Raw genomic sequence first — 10000 nt, forward strand, 5'->3', positions numbered from 1 at the left:
GACGGTGAATCGTGAAGGATCTCGCCTTGAGCCCACACATCAGACGGCGAAGTGGAGCACACGGATGTGACCTAGCGTTCCGCACGGGCTGAAACTGGTTCATCTTGTTGTTCCAATTATGCTAATTACTAAGTGCATTAGTGATGCAGACATTTGTCAATCGATAGGGAGAGAGAGAGAGAAAGGAAAAGCAAATCGAGGAATTTACTGCTCTCAGCTCTTGGTGTCCATACATCAGGGATTAACGACTTGTGTTTATTAGTTTTAACTTCGTTCGTTATTCGCTACAAACTGAGAAACATTTCTGAAAAGCTATCTACAAAATGAACTAGAATCTGGAAGATTTTATTATTACTATTTAGAACTGCTCTCCAGATTTCAAATGGAACTGATCAACGGTTGCTACTCCACTTTTCCTTTTAATTTAAATGCCGAGTCCAAATGAAACATTTCCCTGAGTTGTTGCCGTCGATCTCGGCTCCACTTCGCGCCTCTTGCTAGTTTACTCTACCCCTGAATGTATACGCGATCGTAGGTCGGAAAATGCTCGATCGTGCTTCGTGATCGTGATCGTTGCTGTTTCAGCGTTAGCGTTCGGCGCGAACATAATTTCAGGGTTAACTCAACCGCAGACAGCGTACACCACAAACTTGTACGACAAGCTCCGTTGAAGATCATGATCGATCGGTCAGGAAAACATCGCCACATACCGATCTAGCGCTCTACAATAAATCATCTGACCCAGCGTCCACACTAGCCTATGATGTGGAGTTATGCTCCATTAGAAAATTGCATTTTGCTTTCTATCTTTGACTTGTAAAGAGATTCCGAAGTAAAAACATCTTTTTTAACAGAGAAATATGATCACCTAACTTAAAAACGATCGAAAATGCTCATGAGTAGCTAAACATTCTGCTGCCAATCGCAGATCAGACTCTTCATACCATCGACCTGATAATATAAAAGAGTTGATGTTTCTGTACGTTCGCGATCAATATCTAGCTGATTTTCAATCGATCATGTAATTAAAGGTTTTACTTTCATCTTTGCATCTATTTTAAGTCTACCTTCTCCTCTTCCTTCGTCTGTGCATAACATTCCAACACCAAAAACGCTCACCGCAACACCCCTGTGGTGATCCTTGACGTTACCGGTCAACGGCCATTCCGTGGTCCTCCTAACCTACTGAGCGCGGCCCTTTTGGGTCGCGGTTCAATTTACGCTGAAAACTCATAATCCCTGTAACAAATCGACAATCAGCACAATCACCACAGGGGGTACGCTTACCTCACACACATTAACATTCAAACACAGACAGACACTCGAAACTGACATTCAATAGAGCGATGTGTTGAGCGGAGCGCCGTAAGAGAAAGAAGGAAAACAATGTTAAAGAAATCCCTCCCGTCTGGTTGCTATTGCCACCCCTGCGCGTCGTCCTCGTCATCAACCAACCTCCACCACCTCGAGCCTAAGTGCTCGATCTTATTTGCTTTGGCGCTTGGGTGCTGCTGCTGCTGCTGCTGCTGCTAGTGGTAATTGCATAATTTATGATTGACCAGGCTCCAGCAGCAGCACCAGCAGCAGCATTTTGTGATCGTGTGGCTTATGCATCGATGCACGGCTGACGCGAGTGATTTAGACGCTGGATGTCATTAATACCCACCCTGCGGGAGGGAAGTTTAGCATTTGCTCGCCCGGAGGGCATAAGGGCCATGTGATGGAGCATGGAACATATTTTCCTTCTCCATAGCTCGGATTGGGTGAAGGAGAATAGAGATTTGTGTAACACACGATCGGCGCCCTCGCATCAATCAGAGTGATCCCTTTGCCGTCCGGGCATCAAATGTTTGCTTTAAAAACCGCCGCCCAAGAAGCACTTCTAAGCGGCAATATGCAACGACAGATGCTGCTGCTGTTGCTACTAATAATTGTTACGCATGATTACGGAGGATCGAGATGGTCGAAAGCAGAGCCAAAGCACGCAACACGACCGAGAGAGAGAGAGAAAAAGATCACAACATAAACAACATATCGAACACATATTGTGCCTCTTTCCTTACTTATTACTCTCGCGTGCGCGCGCGCCTGGGGCCAGTGTATTGTCAGGCCAGGCAGATTGGCGTGCTGGCCGGGTAATAATGGTTACTGCACATTTGTGCAAAAAGCTCCCCTCGCGGGCTGCACCAACCTCTCGTTACCTTCTGTCTGTTGAGGCTGCAACATTACTTGATTTTGCCTGATGCCAGCGTGTGCTTGACTATTGGGGTTGGCTGGTGGAGAGGTTGGTGATATAATCGAACATTTAGAAGAGCACATAATTGTCCCGCACGTCAGTTGCTGTTGCTGCCAACTCTTGCTACTGCTGCTGCTGACTACCACGTTGCTATTGAGCGTCACTAATCGATACGATGCGAGACGCGACTCGATGCGGCCTCCAAAAAGGATTAATGATGCCGCAACAACACCGAGCTGGGAGACCGTTTTTGGGAGAAAGAGAGAGGTAGAAGGGCATGTGTTTGTGAGCGACGACAACATTCTGGCTAAACAACATCGAAGGCTCGGACTAGATCCGATCAGATCAAACGGTCCCGTGGCAGGGGCTCTCGGTGCGCTGATCCGTCTCGCAATGCAATGTACGACGCCCGGGAGTTTTGCGACATCAGATCGCGCTTGCGAAACAGACACCAAGCGAAGACAGAAGGCGAGAGTGAAATGCGAAATTGGAACGAAATCGAAAAGGGCTTGGCTGCGAGGCCGCGCGCGACGGTCTGGCGGCGGGTAGAATCCTGTCTCGAATGGCCCGGGTGTACCGCAGGGGTGGTACACAGATACCACACCGTATGGATTCGGAATCGATCGATAGAGTAGCGGGGACCCGTTAAGTTCGCAAAATCGAATTAGATAATTCTCTCTGTTTCTCACTCTTTGCGTGTGCACGTGTGTGTTTGTTTGGTTGGTTGTAGTAGCACCTCATCTTTACGTAACACGCGACTCTCCCCCCGGGGGTCGCTGCACGCCAGGCCAGGCACCACATGCCTGGTGGCCCGGCTTTGTGAATGGCGTCTCTTGCAGTCCGTCGCTGTCCGTCGCATACGCAAAAAAGGATGCAAAAAGGTTGCGATGCGTGAGAATGCGTTGGCCTAGATCGCTTCCTTTCGCTCAGCCAATTGGCCAATTGGTCTACACCACACGGTGAACGCATCAATGTAATTGAGTGTTCGGGATGGTTATGGCTTTAAGATCAAATAGGCATCATTAGCCAGCACCTTCACTTGCCAATTTCACCAAACTTGCCAAAGTTACTAAGCTATGTTTTTAGTTATGCTTTACCAGTGATTGATTTATTTTGTTTATTTGAAGGTTTACTGTTGAAAAAAAAATTAATTACAATTTCTTCTCTCTCCAAGTCTCGGAAGGGCAACCACCTTCCAAGGTTGCTGAAAACCAGTTTTCCACTGGCGTCTCGCTGCCCAGACACCGAGAGAAAGAGTGAGAAGGAGAGCAGAGGGCCACCACTCTACATTATGCCAAAGCGTTCGCCAAAAAACTTCCTACCACCAAGCAGAAGAAATGGCTTCGGATCGGATCGGATCGAAAGCAAACAAGACTTCCTCGTTGAGTTGTTGAGTCGTGCCGTTGAGGAGTTTGCCATCCAGGAACCCAGCACTTCGCTTCACTCTAAAACCAGCAAGCCGGACTGGTTTTCGGTTCGGTTTCGGTCAGCGTAATGTCGACTTCGATCGATCGTCGATCGTTGACTGATCGCATTTTCCAACTCCCTGCACGCGCAATTTCCTCCAAAGTTTCCAGCTCCCTTTCCACAGCTTGCGGGAGGAGAATAAGAAAAAGGAGAGAACACATGTGGTGTGTGGTCGATCGAATTTTCCCCTGTTTCTGTGCTTTATTACTTCGATACTAAAACTGTCCAACCGGCACCGAGCCTCTAACCGACCGGCATATGGCGCTGTTGTCTGGCTATATGAAAGCGGAAAATCCAAGGCTGGCCAATTTTCAGCCACCGTAAATCCAATCATGGCGCATCACTAAAATGCATTCAGTTGCTTTGGCCAGCCGGACGGACGCTGATGATGGACACAACCAGCAGCAGCAGCAGCAGCAGCAGCAGCAGAAGCAGCAACGAAGACGAACACTAACAACCAAAAATCAACCACTTGATGGTCACAACACGTGCGCACGATAGAGAGAAAGAGAGAAAACAACACGAGAAGAAGCAATATAATAAATTTAATTGACTTTACGGCGTTGCGTACACACGTCGATGCATCGACAATCGACAACACACAACAACGAAAGTTACCCTCGACAATTGTCGGCCACCGTTCGGAGGACGTTCCGAAGTGTAACGGACCGGGGAAAGGAGGAGGTGCTTTAATTTTCCCTCCGCTGGCCCTCTTGCGCACGCGCGCGCCCGATCGCATCTTCACGATCGGTATCTTAAGGTACAGTGCGAGCAAAAGGAATGCCCTCAGACTCACCACACCGCAGCGGATGAGCATGATGATGATGATGATGATGATCGCGGTGACGGTGGTAAGCTGGTGGCCACCAAAGAAGCACCCTCACCGGCCGGTGATCGCTGAAGTGTGAAGAGTGAAAAGCGTCGCCGCTCTGCTCCGTGTGCTGACCTCGCCATAGGACACTCGGTGCCACGATGCCACAGCGATCAGACTTGGCGATTCGACTTGGGCTTCAGTCTGTACAACAGCCTGAAGAACATCAATGCTGCTAATGGGCAGAGAAGCTGCGCCATCACTGGTGCACTTTGTGTATTTTGAAATCCTAAACATAGGGAAAGCGTATCACGATTATGGTTTAACCTCGATCTAGCAACGAAAAACGAAAAACGCTCCCCCTTCAAAAAGGATGAACTCAGAATGTTTATGCAATAAAAGCGATCAGATAGATTGATCACATACACTCAAACACCTGCTGTCAGCAAAATGCATAATCCACCATTCCGGCTCGATTTTCGTACCGAATTTTGGGCATAAATCTCCCCAAACTGCCCGATCTCGCATTGTTGCAACATTGCACCGCTGGCGGACATTTCGATCATCATCATCCTGTTCACCACGCCGTCAATCATCGCATCGCGACATCGATCAAACCTTTACCTGGTGCCAGTGACCGACCAGTGGCCCCTTACGTAATACGGGGCCGATCCAAATAATCGCAAAACATAAACCCCCGGCGGCACCCGACGAACGAAAGACTTCAATGAATGGGGATAGGTGACGAGCAAGCGATGAACCCCCCCTCCCTGGCTGGTTCGCCACAGGTTTCTGTCGTTCGGTCAGCCCTAATGCCTGTTTGGCTTCATTTCATGCCATTGCTCCAAATACTGATTCGACCTACTTTTCTGTTGTCGGTCGGTTGGTTGGTTGTTGTTGTCGACGCTCTTTCTCGGGCAATCCGGCCAGGGGCCCTCACTCTCACATCTTCCATCTCGGCTCACTGCCAGTCCCACTGGACTGAACTTTGCAAACATTGCTGCCGCGTCAAATGGCCGATTTTATGCTTCAACCTCCGGCACGCGGTCCGGACAGGCCGGCCGTCTGTCGTCATCGTGGTCCCGCTCGCTGGCGTACTTAACCAACGCGGTGGCCGCGGTGATGCTGGCGGGCTGATTACCAAGACTGAGGGGACTGAGCCCTTCCCGTGCTACCGATCGGGGGCCGGCTGTTCATCCGCTCGCGCCACAACGCGAACGGTGACCAATTTCCCGTCGACCTCTTGTCGTGTGAGTTGAGCTTTCGAAGGCGAGGGCTTGAGGGCGCGCTAGCAAAGGTGCAACAGCAACAACAAAAAAAGGGTAACTGGCAGGTCTCCGCATCCATCCATAGCACACCAGCGTACCAAGCCAGAGTGCCAGAGAAAGAGGGAGAGAAAGAGAGGGAGAGATGAAACGAGAGCAGAACTAATAAAAACCTATTTTGTGTTCAAACCGAGATCAAGGCATCCGTCGTGAATCGGAGCAGCAAAGATTGCCCCGCCGGGAGTGAAGATTGTTTTCCCTCACCTCCTCCTTCCTAGCGACAAAAAAACAGTTGAGTGTTAAAAGTGAAAGCACGCGAGACGCGCGTGCAGAGGTCAGCAGCACCAGCGTTCTGACGGCGTGCTACACACGCGACCACACCGAGAATGCACACTGCTGGGAATGCTAAGACACGCGATCAGCGCGCTCGATGAAAAAGAAGAGGCCGCCTCGCGATGCAGTTGAGAGGGAAATGCCGAAACGAAAAGCGAAATGGCCGTGCGGACACACTCGCGAGGCCAATGGCCCACTGGTAGAGCGAGAAGGGAAATGTTGGAAAAAAAAACGGGGAAAACATTGGCTTTTTCAGCTTTTCCGCTGGCCTGCTGCCCGTCAATTCACCTGACGCCAAGTAATCACGCCAAGGGTCTCTCACTCTCTCGCTCTCTTTGGGGTCCGTAACTCCGCGGAGGCGAATGGAACCATTAGATGGCAAACGCAACGCGCATAAGAAGACGACGGACGGTGGAAAAAGATGTACAAAGCCCCAACGGCGAGCGAACGAACGAAAAATGTTGCTCCGGCACATTATGTTGCATAATGTTGGCGAGATCTATCATCAAGACCGTATAACCTATATCTCGCTAATTAATCGCGTGTACCGCGAGCTGATGACAGCGCACAGAGAGAGAGAGAGAGAAGGAGAGAGATGCGAGGGAGCGAAGAGGTGTTGATAGAGAAAAGTGCATCCTCCTCGTGCACCAAGAGGGTCGGGTCGGGTCGGGCCGGGGGTGGAATTATGGAATTCACATTCGAACAATGCGTGCTTCGGTGTGCTTCCAGAAGTGCTGGCTGGTGCACTAATCGGAGCGAAATCATTAAATTAATGCATGACACTAGCACACATATTTCTACGCCATTGTTCTGCTGGCAGCTGACGCCTGAAAGCTTCTCCGAAAGGTGATCGAATCAGTTGGATGATGTGTCACCTTCAGCTGACCAGGCCACGGCAGACCAGACCAGTGATGATTAGCCTACAGTGGACCCATCAGTCAATGGCCACAAATTCGAGCGAGTATAGTAGCTGATCTCGAGCTCGTCTTAAGCAATCTACTAGGACCGGTCACCAGAGCTACCAAAGATCTCGCATCGCATCATCATCATCATCATCATGAGACAATCATTTGTTCGCAACGACGATGCTGAACAACACGAACAGCGTCTTGGCGGTGGTATGCAATCCAGTGAGGGTGCGGAGGGACCCCCAACATAATAGTGATTATGATGATTTATGCACGACACCCTCTGTCCCGGCTCTGCACAACGCTCTTGACCATTTATGAGATTTGTTGCATCGGTTACAGCAAACCGCACCGCAAACCGCAGAGGGGGAGGCTGGTGATCGTCTTGTTCCATGCATTCATTATCGTCACCATGATGCAGTAACATGGGTGCTCACAGCACACTGCACTGCTCCCTTCCTTTTCCTCGCCGTGGAATGTGCTCCAAGAGCTTCGAGAGAAACAGAAGAAGTTGTACCAAAAAGGCGAATCATGCTGCTGTTGCTGCTCTTTCTCTTTTTCTCTTCCGATCTCGATTCCGCGGTTGCGTCCACGTCCGCCACCGTGGCCAGCTCGCTAGTCAGCGAAGCATATCGCCAAAAATATGAATTACAAAAAGAGTTGCACGGGGTGGTCGTTTGCTGCGTCCGATTCCATGCCAGCGCATCACGATCTCGCCTCGGTTATTAGAAGCGAGCGACCTCGATTACGATTACGGCAGCCCTGAGTGGTGGATTAGATAAAAATGACGCGTGCGAGCACTTCATTTGGATCTGCTTTGGATGTCAAGAAGACTCCCGGCTAGGCCTGCGAGACTGATTGGCGATCAGATAACGCTCGAGCAATTCATTAATTCACGATCTTTGTCGGCCATTTTTTTTGCCAAAACTGTAGCCCGGACGTGCCACATCACGGGGCCCCATACGCGAAAACCAAAAACGACGCGAAAAATGGAGGAATTTTTCAATTTGCGAATCCACGCGGCGCGCCTTTTTGGCTAATTTTCGCACATTTTTCGCACCGCAAACCCTTTTTCCATTTTCCAGCAGGTTTGCGGGGGGGAACAGAAGAAGGAGGACGAAGGAGAAAGAGGAGACGATCGCTAATACACCAACGGGGCCATTGGCTTCCTATTTACTAGAGAGCCTAGTCTTACCCCTGGCTGGTGCGGCGTTATGTATCAACGACGTGAACGATTCGATTGCATCGCGAGTGCGGCATCGTCATCGTCATCGGCAGACGGTAGTGCGAACCGGTAACACCCTCTGGGGCGCCCCGGTAATGTTGCTCGGTTTTCCTGGGCACCATTGTTACCACCCGGCACCAAGCGGCACCCGATGAGCATTGATTTTCCACCAACCGCGTGAGGTTTGGCGGTGGTTCGCATCTTTCGCAAAAGAAGGGTGGTGCGTTGTTGTTGTTGCTGTTGCTGCTGGCCATTAATTTATATATTTTAACAACCAACACCAGCAACAGCAACGGTTGCTGGCTATTACTATTTACCAACGTTGCGTTTGCTTTTCGGCTGCTCCACCTGCTGGTGCTTCGGTGCTGGTCCGCTGGTGTACCTCTAATTGTCGACGGTTTGGTAAGCAGCGACAAATGCGAAGGAAAACTCGCAAACCCGCTCTCCCGGACCCGACAGAGTAAGGAGCGAGCGTTTTCATCGCTTTTCTTTTTGTCGTGGTGATCATGATCGAATGCTTGTAGCTTTCATTATGGAATCGCTTGGATTAGGATCGCGCTCCGATGATTTGCTGCTTCGTGGCTAAATGCAGCCAACAAATGATGTTTTAGGAACAAGTTGCATTGTGGCGCTTAAGTTGCGAACCAGTTGACAATCGCAATGGATCGCTGAACCGATAATGATGGACAAAGAACAACAAACAGAACATTCGCGTGTAACGAAATTGAAATTCTTGCTCAAACCCTTTGATGTTGACATGTAGAACGAGTGCATTGCATTGTCCCGTGCACTCGGAAGACTCGCTCACAACGCTGCAGTGCAGCAAACGGCCAGCGGTCCAGTTGACTGACCATCGCAACGCGCGCGTTACCGACCATGCACCGCGAACCATGGTGGTCGGAAAATATGCTTTATGCATTGGCCGTTACGCCCACCGAACTTACACCGACTTACTCCCCTTCCCCTCCACCTTCTGCCAAGGCCTTTGCCTTTCCTTCCTTTACTCGCGCGCGCGGTTCACGAGGGGCTTTTCGGGGGTTTTCCGTCCAGCTGGACCTGCGACCGCGTAACGGCCCCACAGCCCACCTCGAAGCCTTCTTCTCGAAGGCTCCAAGGCTTTTCCACCTCCTCTCTTACCCTTTCTACTCCTCCGGCCGCTGATGTGCAGTTGGCTGCGCAACAACGCTGGTACAGATCATCAAACTCATCGCGCTACATGGCCGATCGCAAGAATCGCGCGCCCGGGAGCCCTCTGCTGCTGCTGCTGCTGCTGCTTCTATTACTATGTTGTTGTTGTTGTTGTTGTGCAGTCCTTCCTCTCTCCCTCACTCTCTCTCCCTCTCTCTCTCGCTCACCTCTTCACACCGAAAATGTCTACATTTCTTTGGCCCAATCCACGGTGGCACGGTGACGAGGAGAGGGGCCACCACCACCACCAGCACCGACGTATGCCTTGGCGGGGTGGCGGAAAAGTGACGAGAGCGGGCAGTGGTGCGATGCGAGCACGGTCCAAGACGTCACCAGGCCGTCCCCCTCCGGGTCGATCAAGAAGAAGGCTAAGAAACGATCAAGCAAGCGAGCGACCGGCCAACCGACCAAGCGCGCCCGTATGTGTGGGGAGTAATGGGTTGGAAATGGTCCACCTTCTATCCATCGAGAGGCGAAGAGGGGCCACGCGGCTGGCTGGCTGGTTGGTGGCATGAAAATGGCGTTATTCACTCTCTTTCCATGCGTCGATCGCCGTATAATCCCCAC

This window comes from Anopheles aquasalis, chromosome 2 (assembly GCF_943734665.1).
Source record: "Anopheles aquasalis chromosome 2, idAnoAquaMG_Q_19, whole genome shotgun sequence".
Lineage (NCBI taxonomy): Eukaryota > Metazoa > Arthropoda > Insecta > Diptera > Culicidae > Anopheles > Anopheles aquasalis.